Below are 18,344 nucleotides of genomic sequence, written 5' to 3' on the forward strand. Positions count from 1 at the left end.
TGGCTAACATGCCACTTTATTTGCAAATTTGCAAATTGGAGCACTTCCTGCAGAGAGAATGGATTTTAAATGTTGTTCAATAGCTGTATTTTGTAACGCCATCGAAAAACTCGATTTAATCATTGTTTTCTTTACCAACTTGAAATAATTAGATACTTTCTACGTTCATATGGGATCCCATATAAGTACACCCATATCTACACACACATATGTGTGAATTTAAAATTTCAATGAATGAATTCATTAAAATACTATTTGATTAAGAAGTTCAAGTGAAAACGTTAAACGTTAGCTTATCTCTTTCATTTTGTAAGCCTTAAATGGTTTTTCACTTATGAAACTGGTAGTTGATATGAAAATAAGAAATTGGTTAGACCATTTGACTTTTTGATAATACTATTGTAGGATGTCACAACAATAAAGTAATAACATTATAAAAAATGTCCACTTTAAACATCTTATCTGACCCCCTCAACATATTTATCAATTAATGACTTTCTCTTATTTTTTATAGTTTCGGTATTAGAGCACCCAATTTTTGTTATCAAATGATAGTATAAAATAAAGGAAACATCTTATTTCAATTAGACAGACATATTTATGTCTACATAACTACTATTAAACACACATTTACATACTTGTTGCATGGTGCTAGTCTTTACGACTTTTTATCATAAAACCGGCTCCTTCTTCAGCCCAATAAATTGTTTGTTATATCATTTTTATCTTCAAAGTTGAGATTTATATTTAAGGGTAAACTTCTCCTCAAGTTAAGGAAGTAAACCAGATGTTAAGGGCTATAAAATTCTTTATTTATACCTCATATGATTCATCCTACACTTTAAAAGCCACATTCCTAGAAGCTCGGATATGTGAAAATCTTAAACCATTAAATCGACGTGACATCTGTTATCTGTCGTGAATATAAATTTGAAAGTTACGAAGATAACTGTGGTCGGACTTAAAAATGCATTTAAAAATATTGAAGTTTATTTATTAACTAAAAAGAAAATATTATGGAGTCCATTCCTATACTCCTTTTTTTGGAGAGCTTATCGTTTTTTTTTATAATGGTAACTAAGATGAAAGTAAAATTATACTTGCCTGCCAATAATCTAAATTTAGATCGCCTTCACTTGTGTTGGCGTTATATTTGTACCGCTAAATTATTATAAATTTTCCCTACTACTAACGGGTATTCCACACGTGCGTATTCCCGAAATTGTAACTTATGCTGTGAACTCTAAATGAGTTCACAGCATAATATAAATTAATTGTTCTCCCAATTTAAGACGACAAGGTTGTCCTTGATCCTAACACAATTGTTGAAAAAGACCATTTCAATTTTCACCATTTTTTTCACTAATTATCCAAAGAAGCATCCTGCAAAATACAATATACCCCCAAAAGTTGGTTTATATTCTTTGTAATTTTATAAAAAAATACACTTCCAAATTTCATAATAATCGGTTCATTATTTTCTGGGTTAGGATTCCCAAAAACATGAAAAAGTTATTTTGAGAAAAACATGTTTGAAAAGAAATTGCCTGCAAGTCGCCTTTGGGATATAAAGATATTTCTCAGTCTAAATTATAAAGAAAACAGTTAACAGGGCAATCGTAAAAGGAACTGACGCGAAGTAAATTTGAATACGCTATTTACATAACGTTACAAAATTACGTAAGCACATAAAACGACTATTTCCTAGCATCTCAAGCCTGATCCTGTTCCCGATAAATGCACCTTGTAGAAGAGTGGCTTCTCCAGAGATTTAACGACAGCGCTATTGTTTAAATCCTGTTCAGAAAAAAGGCTGCAACTTCTTGCGCTGCCGACATAACTCAATTCACAACGGCTTGTCATCAAAGTCCCTGCTCTAGCGATTTCGCTGTTATTCTCCAAGGAGGCGTGGAAACTTTCCACCGTATTCGCTTCCCCGCCTACAATTGGTGCAAAAATGGAAAATTTTGTAAGCAATTCTGACGAACTTTTATTGTAGTTTACCTAATTGATCCGTAGCATTGCTTGCCAATCTCTCTTCTTTCTACTTGGCATCTCCAATCCCAAAAGTTTTTTTTTTCGAACAACTTCCGGCTAATATTATTCAGGTCAAAGTTTACACTATCTCTACCTATGACAACCAAACAACCAAAACGACGTTTCAACTATGGATTTATAGCTGTGCTTTATCAAGTAGACTTTTTTCGTTCGAATTATGATATAATAATTTTATTAAATCAGTTGAATAGCTTCACAGCTCAATACTTTTTAGCCTTTTTTCCGCAAATTTGTCACTAATATTAATACATCACCCAATCTAGACTTGCAACATAAATTTCTCAAAAAACTAAAATCAACAAAAAAGTATTGTAAACCACTCTCAATCGAAAAATGAAAGCCTCTCCTGCTTGTCGGCAATCATCACACCTCATAAGCCATACAATATCCAAGCCATACATGCAGTTGACCTTAATTCCAGCAATGGCATAATAACAATGCAACATCAAATATGAAAAGACATTGATGATTAGAAAGTGTTAGGAAGTTAAACAAGGAATTTAAAATTAATTGAACGCAGCTGTAAATGCTGTTCTTTTCTTTTCTTCAATGGTTCGATCTCAATAATAACTTTACCAAATAAGATATGGAACGGAAAAAGGAAGAAGTTCAAGTGAATGAATCAATGTAGAACAATCAAAGGGAAGTGGATATATTTTAGGAAGAGAAGTTGATGTATACAATTGCATATATGCACTTCCCCAATGGCAGTTGAAATGAACGAAAAGAATTGCGGTAACCCTCAGTGAGGATTCTATTAAATTTGGTTTGAAATTCCTTTTAGTTTAGCTCTTGAGGTTCTTATCCATTAAAAAAAACAGACAGTTACACACTAATTAATGCATTTTGGAAACCTTCTGGTATCATTCTCCCAATTCTAAATTTGAAAAATAAAATTCTTCATTTTTAAGCTTCAATTGATATCCTCAAATAGAAACAAAATTCTAAGAGATAACATTTTCGAAAATTACTTCTTAATTTTGAGAAGTCCAGGAAAACACCAAATAAAGAAGTGGTCAACTCATGTCAGCGCTGCCTATTATTCGATGGGAACTTTTATCTTTTGCAATTAAATGAATCTGAAGGGGGGGGGGCGCTGGAATACTACTTGTGAGTTGATCTTTGCAGCTACAACGGCAAAATAATACATAGACTTCACTATAGAATGTGGCAAATGAGGATTATGTGCATCCACCGGCGTTCAGGGGCTGCTTCGTAAAAATGTTGGTCTTTAAATAATACCCTTATGACGACTAGTTCGGGTATGTTATTGAGGTCCTTGACACTTCTGTACCACTACTTCCATTTGAGGGAAATGCTGATATCTTCCCTGTACCTTCAAACTCAGCCCTTCATAAAATCACTAAAATATGCTCGACTGGGTTGCAACGAACGTATCTTTGGCAAATAGAAGGAGAGGGGGTTCAAATGGGTACACTTATTCCAGGGACTCATTCTCAAAAAATATAACCAAGAGAGGGTTTTTTTGTAACACGTAAGGAATGAGACATTTCATCACCAGAAGAACGGTGACTACTAAAAAGTCAGACCATATCTTGAAATTTATCGTACTCAAACGAGTTCATACTATTGTTTTGATTCTCTTATGATGTCGGCGAAACACGCTATCCACGAAAATATTGGGGTGCTTTTACCATTTCTCTGCACTTGGTTCTTGTAGCCATCAAATTCACAACATTGAACCAGAGATAAGTCAGCTGAAATGTTTCAGCTATAATTTATTATTTTGATCACTGCACGTTGACCATCAAGATAACGAAGTGCTTTAGCTTAGAGGAAGCAGATAACAATGGTTTATTTGAACGATTGTGCGGCGAATTTTACTTTGTATGCCTGTCACCTGCTTAAGATAGCTTGTGAAATTTTAAGGATAGCACCCAATCTAAGGGTAACAATATTTTTTTTCTTATAACCAATTCCATTGTTGTACGTTGGCGTAGTGATTGTGAAGAAGCTTAATAGCACGTCAGTGAGAATGATTTTCCGAAATTGTTTTCATGTAGAGGCAGCGAGTATATTTCTTTCTTCTACATTCATAATTACTCCTTATAGTAGCTCTTCTATTATTTCAAAGTTAAGCTATAAGCTGTGAAATATTGGTCTTTCCCCATTCCCGATAAGATTACAACTTGCACGTACAACAAATGAACAAATTTTGGAGAGAATCCACGTCATTGGCTAAAATTTTGTATTGAAGCTACACAAATACTGTCTTCCTCCTAAGTCCTCTTATTTAGGTTTTTATATATTCCTTTCGTTAATAATTATTATTGTTCACCAGATTCAATTATTCATTCCAACATTTTTTTCTATAATCACAGCTCTAAATTTAGTTCTTCTGGCAATTAATGTGAAACACAGAAAAAATAAAGAAACCCAAACAACTTTGATAACTTATCAAGAGGTTCATAATGCAAATTCCTTTTCTAATCATCTGTTCTCACATGAGCGTGTCGTAACCTTTACTTCTGCCATTCATGGTCCCGCTTGATAATCCTCATCAGCTTTTGTTTTTTGAACCATCTTTGTGAATAAGTTTTCATTAAAAAACGCCTGACTTTCATTTGCACCGTGGCAATATCCTTATATCCATATCCAGAAAACGAGCTCGTAGAAGAGGAATGAGAATTAGCAACATTCCTAGTTGAATTTCTCCTGCGATCCTCGCTAACGTTTATCTTTAGAATAGTTTGAACTTCGTTACATCCCAAACAACTGAAAACATGAGCTCCTTAATCACCTCCAAAATATGTCAGTCACAGAACAACTTGAAGAATCCCATACTTCAGTTAGAGAAGAGGAAAAGAGTAAACATAGTGCTCAACTCATACTTCAATAATAGATGATAATCTGTTATTTAGCCTTCTCAATCTGCCTTTCAGAAGGAACTCTGCTGCCATATATACGTATGCCTCACCTACAGGCGGCTATTAGGGCACTTATGTCCAACCATGTAAATTCTAAACTGGAAACAACAAGCTGAACATTCTCAATTAATAGATCCAGATACTCTAGAATTCAGGCCACATTGTGTTAGAAGCGGCGCAAGAGCTGGCCAGGAAAGCAACCGGGTCGCCGCTATGCAGAACAGTCCAGGATGCTCATGGACAGATACGAACCCAAGCGCTCGAAGGACTGTTTAAACTTCATCAAAAAAAGCTTCCGCAGTATTCACTGGCCAATTCAAGCTAAATTATCATGTGGGATAGCTGGAGATATCTACGGACACCGTTTGTTCTCTCTCTGACACTGGGACAGTGTCCGGCACTTTTGTAAAATAGTAGTTAAGTATCCTCCCAAAGCCAGGTTGAAACACTTGTAGTTAGGAAACATACTTAAGTTCCCGTTGCATATAGGCTTGAACTACATACTAGAGTTAATAGATAGTCCACCTATTATCAGTGAAGAGGTACAATAATTCTCCTAGGACGCAATGGGACTTCCCTTGACAGTATTATTATTATTACTGAATATCTATTTACCGAAGGCCTTCAAGTATGTCACCTAAAGAATACGTTACCCATTATTTAGGCCGGATAGATTGGAAGTGGAGATAAGAATGCAGTGGGGATCGTCACACCTAGCCACTTTATAGGATGCATCTCATTAAATTAGAACTATGCTGAAATGAAAAGGAGATGTAAGACACCGTTACCGGATGAACTGATCAACTATCGGTACACTGCTGATTCTGCTTACATATTCTTAGTACATACTTTGAGAACAGTTTTGCAAACAAGGAAATGTCGCGATTATCATTCCAAGATTTATTTTAGGCGACTTGAAACAACGTGGCGATTTTTGCGATCGAAGATAGCTCACAATTTGGCTAAACTCCTGAATATTTCATGATATTTTTCACGCATAAAAACAATCACATTAAAAGACTGGTATGCAGTGGAAATTTAGCGCTAATATCGCTCCCGCTTTACGTGGATTTTTGTCATATGGGTGTGGTTAAAATGGCAGCTGCCCGGTAAAATAAAAAAAAATAAGAGCCCACACGAAATTTGTCTGCATTACATATAAAATAAAACTTGGCACGAAAACTACTCAAATACCGCACAGAGCACAGTCTACCCACGGATAAAAAAATATACATATACATATTGAGCAATACAGGCCACAACAAACAACCATTGCAGGGACACACCTCCAAAATGAAAGCGGAACATTGGCCCAAATATCTCACACCGCTAAATCCTGACTCAAAAGTCCACCTACACCTACAGACCCCATCGCAATAACATTGCTTGAGGAAGTCAATCATTTTGGGAGAGTGTTTTCAAAGCTGAGTAACACAGTGGCTACAGAAAACAATTTCGAACAGTCTCAGGAAATTACTATTGTACTTTTTGAAGGGGTGGATAGATGGTCAACAATGAAAAGAAACTGAAGAGGATATCGGATCTTGAAGAAGTAACTTGCAATGAAGAACGGGATTCAAGACCTAACAAAGTGCTTTTCACCCCCAGGCGCATTACCAAAGCAAGGCCACATGCATGAAAGCAAACATCAGCCATAAGCATTTTGCGTATAATATCAAGAACTACTATAATATCGAGGGTAAAATTTATAGTCAAAATGGTAAAGTCGGGAGAAACCCAAAACCGCTTTTTCCGTCAAGGAGTTGAGCATTTTTTCCAATTTGTTGGGTTTTTTGTAGATAGTGAAATTCGTGGACGAAATTGTGAAATCCAAACTAACACGTAATGGGATGTTAGGGAAGCCTGAACCTCGGACTGATTGATTAATAGTCTAAATCAAAAACAGATGGGCCACATTCAAAGAGTATCCATAGCAATTTAATACTTGATTTTAGTAAACTATAGCCAATGTGGAAACTGTGCCAAAAGTGACAGTCAGAGTTTAAGGACTTTTTAAAATTTTTATTTTTTTTTAAATTTAAATCTAAATAATTATTTATTATATTTATAAAAAGTCATCATGAGAAATGGTTGTTGCCTTGTTTAGTTTTTTGTGTTTAAGAAAATTAGTTTTGCGTATGCCGTGTAGCAGAATGTTCAAGCTGAGAATTTGTGTTGTGACTAGTTAACTAAATCCGCTTCAAATTATTAAACATTCAGTGTTTGCGATTATGAGTTCATATTAAATTCTGTATAATGGGTCCATTGTCCACTTGATTCATAGGTGAATTTTCCTCTCCCCCTATCTCTCCTTCAATCTACAGAAAGGAATTACAGGATAGTAACAAAACATCACTCTATTTACTAGGTAGAGGGGACTTTTTGAAAAACATCTACTATTATTTTAACTGCGTCAACAAAGAAAGTGTAATTATTACTTAGTTTGAGATGAACGTTGACTGATGCCCTCACCTTGACAAATTATTATTCAACAATTTAAATGCATAATTAACATTTGTATCACCCCCACAGACCAAACAAGTTCTGGAAAAGCATTCACTGCTAACACCATTTCTATGATAAGAACTGGAATAAAAAGTGAAACTATCGATAATAGTATGACATTTGCTTTCACAAATAATATCTGCAAACAAAATAGAATGAAAAAGCAACTGTATTTGATCAATTTGTAAAATATGATCACAGTTCATTTCCTTCTCTATTTTCCTACTATAAGTTATATATTTATTTTTAGGAAAAGGGCACATTTTATATCAATAAATATCACTTTGTTTGACAATAAAAGTCATTTGCTTTGACATTAATTGATAGACTCAGCTCAGATAATGAATTGTTATTATTTTGAGATTTGCAAATACTATTAGCAAATTTTTATCAATAGTTGAATGAATTAGTATTTATATTACGAGATAAAGTAAGTACTGTGACCTAATAAGAAATATTTTCATATAGTTTAAATGAAACTTGGAAATTTTCCACTGTGATGCAATTAGTATATTCATATTTTAATTTAACATTTATCTCATTATTGATATTATAAATTGTCGTTGATAGAAAACATCTCGTGTATTTATTCGAATACTTTATTCATTTCTTTCAAATATTTTCGAATAAAATATATAAAACACAAAAAATGTCTAGACCAGTTTTCCAGTAAATAAAAAGAAAAAAAAATTGTTACTTGATTTACAATTCTATTTGAATGATAAAAATAGGCCCAGTTCTCACCCTTTTAACAAATGTCTTAAATTTCACTTAATTTTTTCAAAGAAAGATAGAAATAGTTTTTTTTTAAATCTTGACATTTTGACCTATTTTAGCGCCATTACAAAGGAAAGAAAAGTAAAACATTGCCTCCGAAAGTTCTAATTAAAATAAGACATATGCTGTGAAGCCTCTTGTCAAACTGTTGTTTAAATTATTTCAATTTTTCTGATAATTCTCTAATTTATTTACAGTATGCAATAAATAAAACATTTATTTCCTACTTTTCAAGAGTAATCATTTTTGAAAGCTTTTTGAGGCCTTGCACTTTTATAATTGTTTGAGATATTATTAATTTTTGGCGCTACATATAAACACATGCTTATTTGTCGAGAATTTGCGAGCATTGAATTCCAACAAGTTCAACAAATTACCCCACATCATCATGATATATTCCAAGTCGCCGTGACTTACACTTGTGATGAATCTACTTGACTGAAATAGTCTACTCAACTGACTCACGACCTCCACTACAACCACTTACACTGTAGCTTAAAATTGAATGCAAATTATTGTCAATGAAATATGAAGGGCATTGTACAAGGTTTTGATAATGAAAATCAACAAAATTTTATAAAATAAATGAAATTTTTAAGTAGGAACCAGTTAAGATAGAATCAAGTTGCTCATTCTATTGAATTCCGTCCAGCATTTATACAATATAGTAATTGGTAGATAAGTTAATATTTCAAAGATATCTTCCGTAGATCAGGTTAACCACTTGAATGAATTTAAAATATTGAAGGCTTTTTTAAATTATTCGATAACTAAATATATACTACTAGGAGAATGTCTTCTCCGCTAGAATGTTATTCTGTAGAATATCGCCAACCTACTTTTCCTTATTTGAAGAGCCCTACCTACTTTTCCTTTCTTTAATAACAACAACTTTCCGATAAAGTCACTTGAAAATGTGTTTTGTAGAAAGTGGGATACTTGGCCAAGTCTAAGTATAATATTTATAAACACGTCTTGACGACGCCAATGCGTTGGCATTTAAGATACTAATTCTAATCTAAACATGCTTACACGCTAATTAATATTTATATTAATCTTATAATTAGGCTAATTCAAATATGTTTACAAACTAATAAATCCTAAAATTAATCTAAAAATTAGACCAATTTAAACATATTTACATATCAATTATTACATTTGAATTGTTTGGAAATGTTCTGCAAGGTATTTGGAATGAACTTAAATTTCTGGATGAAATAAGGAATTTATTTTTAATTATCCATATTTCGACCCAAGCCAGAATCCTTCCCAAACGAAATTCTACTGATCTAATTGTATAGTATAATATTTATTAATATTATTTTAACAAAACCATTTTTGCACAAATTTACAATTTTTAAAAATTTGATTAAAGAAAATTCTCGATAAACGCATTAATTTCTGTTCTTATTTTGTTTTTCTTTTCTTTCCCTCTTCTTGTTTTATTTTGTTCTGTTTTTAATAAATCACTTGTTTTTTTATAAAAACTTTTTCCTAGGCTCTGGCTGCTTTGTGCTCTGTACCCTTCGTCAAATACACCTTCAGTTTTTTTTTTTCCAAACCGTAACATTAGTCGAGGTTTCCAAAATAATAAGTATAATCGACGACACGACAATCCAATTTGGATCTAGGTCTTGAGGTGTGTTAGAGTACTTCATTCAAGTCGTGATTATTACCCTGATTTCAGTCAAGTATTCCACTTTTATCCGAATTCCAATCATGACACAAATGCCTCTGCCACCACGAAGATTTAAACCACGACCGTCTTTTGCGACAACTTAGTACTTCCTCATTTGAATCAAATCTTTTCCACTTAGTTTGAAAATGAAAAAGTCGGTGATGTCTAAATCCTCTGGGAGTCGTTGAAGGAATAACTTATATAATACATACATGACATTGTCGATAATTCTCCCGTTGAATTACCTTCTTGGACAAATACGGTAATTTTTGCTTGAAAACACGATTGAGTCCGTCTTATGATATCTTGAAGATTATACCATGATTTCGTTGACTTAGAGGCACAGTTTCGCCGAAAAAACCTACATTTCAAATACTACTACTCCATGTTTCAGTCTACCTACTAATCTGACCTCATATACATTCTTTCATTCCTACCTTTTTCATGGTTGAAGTTTGGAGGTTACTTGTTAACTAGTGGTAAAAAAAATACATTCGAAGAGAGAGAGATAGGGAATTTTCCCTTACTAACTAAAATTTATTGTTACGAAAACTAAACTTCGGGAACCAGCTGTCCTCGTTATGAGTGTACTAAAAACAATAAATTCTGTTTTTCGGGAACCCACGGCTCTCTTCATCAGTGCACGAAGGGAATAATAGATGAAGGCGACAGTTCTTTCCGAATTTGTTCCTCATTTTGGATTCCTTCTCGACTGATGGCAAACCCTTAATATGTTAATTATAGACGATAATCTACCGTAAGGCTCAATGGGTTAACCGATTTTGATTTTCTTCGATTTGATAGCTTTCACAACGAAAACAATAAGAAGTTGTTACATAGCACAAAGAAACTGGAAAAGGTATACTTTGGCGGCATCCCAACAAAGGCTTGATCAAATGTTACATCAACAAAGATTACGGAACTTAGGTTTAATTGTTTGATCATTTTCAAGTTGTCCATCCAGCTCCCATTCAATGGAAGTATAAATTCTAACAAATTCTCTCATTTTTATTTCAGGAATAGGCGAATATCCACTTCAAGGTATGTATATTTCCAATGATACTTTCACAAATGATTTCAATATTATTAATATATCCTCAAAGGTTATAGTCTAAGTTATCCAATAACCCAGGAGCAGAAAAAGAATACTTATACTAAAGGTAGATAACACCCCTCCGGCCTTGATTAGACTTTGAGCCCATCTTCTCCTTCTTTTTCGTTAGCCTTTGTACCGTTCACAATCGGGGTTGGTTCGTCGCGATCGATTACGCCAATGTTCTATCAAAGGCAGTCGCGAGGCTTTCAAATCCCCATCCATTGATACATATCTTTCCTAAGACTAAACGCAGCCTTCTTTTCATTCATCAGTTGAATAAAGGCAAGGGGATGCAGTCAGCACATTTGTATTCTTACAAGTTGCAGAGTTGAAAAGCAATCAAGTTTCGAGTCATTCTATTTTCACCTTAAAAAAGGATAGTCTTTTGTGCTATTTGGTCTCGTCGCGATGGTTGAGTTGGCAAATCCTGCCTCCGCACTGCGCCTTTTTTCATTCGTTATTCGATATTGGAACTTCTTCTTTATATTATTTCTGCAAAGTTTGGAAACGGATGCCCCCAATTCAAATTTCGCTGATGGAGAAGAGATTGTATCTTGGGCTGGATATGCAGTACCATCATATTATTGTTTATTAGAAATTAGGCAAGCAACTTGCCAAATCTGCTCCACTTAATTATAAGACTGACCTCCGCAGAGGCAACTATTAAACCCTTTTCAAGACAGTTATTGGCACCCCCACTTGTTAGCCCACCAGAATGTCCAGAAAGAAAGTTAGATGTTTTCTTTAGCCCCATGTTGGGCTCCATTTTTATAGGCAATTGACTATTGTCAACAATTTCTGCATAACCACTGTTAGATTTGTACGTTACCTTTTCATTTATTTATTTGTTTTTTTATTCCTTTTCTTCCTTGACCACATGAATTTTGATTTTCTTGTCTCTTAACAGTCGGAGTTATAGTTAGCTCTTCTATGTGACCCAATACGAAGGATATTATAAGACTACCTTGCTTACTGGAGATGCCCAAGTCCTTTTATGAGTGCTTTTATGTGAAAGTACATACGCCCGTTTTATAATTAGATTTATGAAAAAAGAACAAGGTATTTGCCGTTGTAATTCCATTTAGCATTGAGACTGTGTTCCTCAGTTAAGCTGTTACTTCCCTAATTTCTTTTGGTGGTGCAGACTATTGTCAAAATACTGCTGCATTTCGCCGTCTTTACTTTCTTGAATAACAGAGAGATTTATTAACCAGGGAATGAAACAAATTATTTTTATATGAATTTTACCCAATTGCTCGTTTATGAGTTTGAAGTCAATGATTTTTAATGTCCTGCCATGGCAACTTAGCCTTCCTGTTTTATCTGATGACTGCCAAACCTCAAAATTGTTTGCAATTTTATATGGGTAATATCGTTACCAATCCGTCCTTAAACTTGCAGCAATCTCAGATACAGCTGCAGGGTTGCTAGACGAGGGATTTAATAGCACCAACTCTATTTAGAGATCTAACATAACATAAGTAGTTCATTTTCACGGTGGTTTCATCGGTATCGAAAGTTCCATGTTTTTTTTATTTTGTTACTGTACTTTTTGCCAAACTTTTATGGATGAATTAGTCTGACTGATATTTTCGCTTAACCACGCTCCGAGCAGACATCACTGCAGAAGTTGAAAGGAATTGCAAATGTTCATTTTCGTAAATTTTTAATTTTTAAGAATGTGCGAAGCCAAAGTGCTATTAAAATTGGTGTACTATCTGTCTTCCTGTCATACATCTACATACAATCATAAACCATACATTTTATTTAGAAATAGGTGTGTCTATTTTAACGAAACTGGTGTGTTGGTATATGCCCACTGTAAAATCTCACGCGTGCAGCGAGTGATATTATTCAATGTTGAATTTGAGGAACTGTGCCCCTTTCAAATACAAAACTCGATAATAGAAAGTTTGGTGAAAATGTCCCTATTATTAATAAAGTCAAAACCGAACTTGCGTGTCAATTTATTTTTAAATTCATCATAGAATGTCAGTATCATAATAGAATGAATACAATCTGCTAGCTGTAGACTAATAGACCATCACTATATGAATTTGCGCAAATCAATAAATTTTCGTTCTCCAAAGTTTATTATTTTAAGTATTTTCAATAAAACAAAGCTATTTCCAATTACTTTATTCCTTTCTACACATAAATTTTAGTTTTTTTTTTCAAAAAAAAAAAGAAGTCAACGGCTTTCAACGCTCGGCATTTTCATTGATTCACCAATCCAAATGTGCTCATTACGTTAGTCAACATGGAATAATGTTTTACGTCCACGTTCTTAATATCATGATTTCTGGCGCCTCTGCACAGACAGCTCAGGAAATACATTCTGTAGTCTCTGACGTACTAATCTGGCACCTGGCAGAATCTAAATATCAAATGGGGGTGCAATGCATTCACTAGGCGCGTGATTGTCTGAACATTCGCTGAGATTTTATCGCCCAGCGCATACGAGTAAAACCTTCACCTATTTTTACGATAAATGAATACACGCAAAAATACTTGCCATTCTACAAACATGCATACGTTTATCTGATTTTAGTCAAAAATATCTCAAATGAATTTGTACTAATCGTATCGTAGACAACAAAGTTCACTATACGATAAAGAATGTTCCGATGTTTATCGCTATTAGCGTGCGAACAAGACATAAAAATCGAACGAAAGCATGGACAGGAGCTTTGAAATTTACATCTTGGCAATGTTTCTATCTAAAAATGATTCAAAAAATGTGGTAAATAATGATGACTTCAAAGGGATTTCCCTAAAATATAATCTAAAAAATTTAAGCGCGAAAAATTTTGTACGAAATTTTCTGGTGAAATTTCAAACCCCAGGCGAATCATTCTAATAAGAAGCTAAACAAAACAGATAGTATATATATGTATGCAGCAATCCGTTCAAATGTTATCGCATGGCGAAAGCGGCGTCTTTGCCTCGTTAACGCCACCGCGTCACTTTTAACGGGTCAGACACAGGTTCGTAAATATTACCCGCCATAATCAACGAAAAAAATGTGTACAGCCATAGAATGTTGTGATCTGCTTTTTTAAAAAAAAAAATTGGCCAGCTGGCACGTTGTCGATGCGTGAAACCAAGAGAGGTCGAAACCTCATTTAAGTATTTTTAATAATATATTTTCTAAATAATCTGCCCACATTTTTTTTTTTCTATATTTCTTCAATTTATTGCGAAGTCGTGGATGATGCCTAACATGTCAAATCATAATAAGATTAAATGAATTTTGAATAGGTTATTTTTAAAAAAAGCCTGGACTACTCATGGCATGTGAGTGTGTTAGAATTATTATATTTTAAGAAATGTACCTTGAGGAAAAGTTAAAGCTTCCAACGCGCTCTAGTTTTGTAAATATTACACTAGGGTCTGGTCTCACCCTGTGAAACCAATTGTCTAGTTCTTCGGTTTCCATATGACGTCGACAGGGTCAACCCAGTTCAACGGGAACGGCATACGCCGTCTAGCATATTTTTATCCGAAATATATGTTTACAAATTTCTAAGGTGTGATGAACAGGTTTTTTATTCGATATTTCACATGTCCTCGACGTCCACATGATAGTATGTGAAATGCGTGGGCATATCATGTGTTTTTATTTTTACCAGAAGACATTTGATGCTATTTTTGAAATAGAAACGACCGATTCAAAATAAAAATGCATTTTCTCCAAACTGTTGCTACGCGCATTCGTTAAATTAGTGCAAGGTTCAGAAAAATTAGAAACAACCAGTAGCCAATAAAAAAGCTTCTTCGGTGTGTATTTCACTATTTTATAATAAGTCCTTGGTGAATATATAGTTTCTAAAATATTTTGGAAAAGAGAACTTCTTTTATAACTCATCTGCCAAGTGAGCCTGATTTTAATATAAATAAAAATATTCACATGTTACTATGCAAACAAAGGACAAATTCAACATTCCAGACCAGTCAAAATGTTCACATTGGAAACTCCATTAAATCAATTCGAAATTTGATAGAATATTGTAACTATGAATCTCATCATATGCGGTAAATGGCATATTGTTATGTTAAAGGGGTAGATAAATTTAAAAGGTCTGTAGATTTTTGTTTTTCACTGAATGTAGTGATGTGGGGTATCAAATGAAAGGTCTTGATTAGTACTTTACGGCAGAAGTGCTAGAGTTCGTTACAAAGAGAGAGAGGAGTGGAGAGGGAGGCGAAAAATTTTAATTAAAAATCAAGGCCCGTTCTCACAAACTACCGAGTCGAAAAATCTCAAAAAAAATCATGACCTAAGACTCAAATTACCTTATATACCGATATATTTTCCAATAGATGTTTATAATAGTTTATCACTTTTTTTTTTGTAAATTAATGGGAAATTCCCTTTAAAGGAGCTTCCTATGTACCGCTCGATGTTTCAACATTTGTTTCGAATTTTTTTTCGGGGCAATTAAAACCCATCCTTTGAACATAGTTGGGTTGATGGTGGGAAGCCCATCTCCATTTATAGTAATTTGAAACCGAAAATTTAAAAGTTTTATTATTCTGTATACTTGCCTCTATCGTCCGAACCATAATTAGAATTTTAACTTACTCTATATATATATATATATAAATGGAGGAATAGTAAAAAAAAAATTCAAAAATGAATGAAAAAAATGCTGAAAATTCAGAAGAAATTATTAACGAAAATACATACCCATGGTTCGGACCAGAATTACTGATGTGTAGAATAATGTGCTTCTCATCAGTGCAAAATAATTATTTTCGAGGAAAACGCATTTAAAATTTTCGTTTTGTATGCACATCAACATGCCGCCTGCTTTTCTATTTGTTGTAGCCTAGTAAACACTTTGAATTTCAGCCCAAAATTTTTACAATACACTCGTAATATATTCTACCCGTATTCAGGCGATACGTTGGCTCCCATAGCTTACATAAAAAAACAAATGATAACGGACTGCGGATCATTCGATTAACAGTGTCACACGAAATGGTTGTTGGAAGTATCTGGTTTGCGCGGAAAGCGGTCCACAACCGTACGTGGACCAGAGGGGACCACTTTCAACCAAATCGACCACGTGTTGATCAAACGCCGCCACCTCTCAGCCTTGATAAATGTCAGAACATACAGGGGGCCAATACAGACTCGGATCACTGTCTCGTTGGCATGGTGTTCCGAGCTTGAATAACAACATTACCTAGAATCCCCTCTGACAATCAGGTCAGAGCTAACATTGAAGCTATCCACACCACAGCCCTCCGCAACGTCTATAAGAGGGAAATGAATGCCGTAATAACCGAAGTTAACAGAGATCCTGGAGATGAAGCATCAACAAATGATCTTCACAATCACCTGAAGAACGTTATCATAAATACGGCCACAAAATTTCTTGGCCCCAGCCGCAAAAAGAGTCGGAACGACCGGTTTGACAAAAAATGTAAGATAGCAACGGAACGGAAGAATGTTGGGTACCGAGTAATACTGCATTCTCAAAGAACGCGGGCACACGCGGAGATTTATCACGAACTCCGTCGAGTGAAGAAGCGATTTCGCAGACGGAAAAAGGAAGCCTAGGAGAACCAACAAATCTGTGAACTCGAAAAATACAGGGAGCAACCGCACCAGGCGCGGAAGTTTTACCAACAAGTCTGGAGAGTGAAGCTTTACACACTTCGATGTTCATCCTGCCTGCCTGCCTGGAACGATGGGTTGAGTACTTTGATGAACTACTGAACAACCAGAACATCGACGAATTGGAGGTCCCGCCAACTGAAAACGAAGGGCAAATACTGCCATCACCAAGTATAGAAGAAACAGTCCGTGCAATTCATCGGCTTAAAAATCATAAGTCGTCGGGAGCCGATGGAATTACAGCTGAATGGGTTAAATATGGAGGCGACCAATTACACCAAGTGGCTCATCAACTTGTGCTCAAGGTGTGGGACAGCGAATCAATGCCTGACGACTGGCAAAAAGGCATTATCTGTTTCATACATAAAAAGGGAGATATCACACAGTACAGGAATTATAGAGGTATCACGTTGCTGAGTACCATCTATAAGATATTCTCCGCTACCTTGCTAGGCCGGATAGCCCCATACGCCCAAAACATCATTGGCCCATACCAAAGAGGCTTCACGCCAGGCATCCAAAGGGATGCCCCATCATGCGTCCTCTTTAACCTGGCCCTTGAGAAAGTGATCCGTGATGCTGAGGTAAATGCAAGGGGTACGTTCCTCTTTAAGTCCATCCAACTACTGACCTATACTGACGATATCGACATCATGGGAAGAACGACCCGAGACGTACAAACAGCCTTCAACCAGATGCAGCAGGCGGCGTGAGATCTTGGGCTGCACATCAATGAAGAGATAAAGATAAGAGATAAAGTATATGGTGTCAACGTCAGCACCAAAACCCAACCAACTAACAACATCGAACCGCACTGGTCAAACGGGAAGAATAAAAATAGGAGACTACAACTTTGAGACCGTTGATAATTTCTCCCATCTAGAGTCGAAAATAACAACCGATAATACCTACGATGATGAAATTCGCGCACGATTATTGGCAGTCAACAGAGCCTATTTCAGCTTACAAAAACTGTTCCGCTCGAAACGCCTCACCATAGGGTCAAAGCTCTTACTGTACAAGACAATGATCTTGTCAGTCCTCATGTATTCCTTGGTAACAAGAGAAATTGCGAACTCTTGGCCACGTTCGAGGGAAGAATCCTCCGAAAAATGTTTGGCCCCCTACATGAAGGTGGACGATTCCGTAGCCTACAGCCTACATAATTAGGGATATCGAATTGGTGGACCTCGGCGCAAAACCAGAATGTCTGGAGTTCCTCATTAGGGCAGGCCTAGACCGAATACCGGTTGTTGCGCCGTTGATGATGATGATATTCTACTTTTAAAATATATATAAAAGAAAAAGTCGATTCCTGGAAACCGTCACATTGGAAAACCCCCTTAAGTTAATATTCAAATCATAAAGTGCAGTAATATAAGCTGTAATGTAGAGCATGACACTGTAAATTTTTGTGAAAGTCCTACTATTACCAACAAAGTTATAATATTATAGATGAACATTGTCAACTTGTTTATCCTTATAATTGATATAGACCAACTGAATACCATTCTCTAAGAAAAAATTCGAACCTAGGTCATGGTCATTCGTGCAACTCGAGAGATAAACTTTCAGCCGACCTAGCCACCAAACTGCCAATTCTAGATACATATTATCAAATCAATCAGAATCGGTAAGCAGCGTGAAAAGTACTTATGCAGCTCAGAAACATTAGGTCGTGTTGAACAAATACCTCACTTGCATAGATTTCTAACA

General features: G+C 35.2%; 1 protein-coding gene across 3 annotated transcripts in view; it reads left to right on the forward strand.

Annotated features, from left to right (window-relative positions):
• The window catches only part of LOC119647908 (protein phosphatase 1 regulatory subunit 3C), an 83,821-nt gene that overhangs the window by 33,252 nt on the left and 32,225 nt on the right, over nucleotides 1-18,344 (forward strand). For all 3 annotated transcript variants that reach the window (XR_005248964.1, XM_038049223.1, XM_038049218.1), the window contains exon 3: nucleotides 10,924-10,947. The gene's annotated coding sequence lies outside the window, so the exon portion shown is untranslated. The remainder of the gene's footprint in view (nucleotides 1-10,923; nucleotides 10,948-18,344) is intronic.

The sequence above is a fragment of the Hermetia illucens genome, chromosome 2 (genome assembly GCF_905115235.1).
Source record: "Hermetia illucens chromosome 2, iHerIll2.2.curated.20191125, whole genome shotgun sequence".
NCBI classification, from domain to species: Eukaryota; Metazoa; Arthropoda; class Insecta; order Diptera; family Stratiomyidae; genus Hermetia; species Hermetia illucens.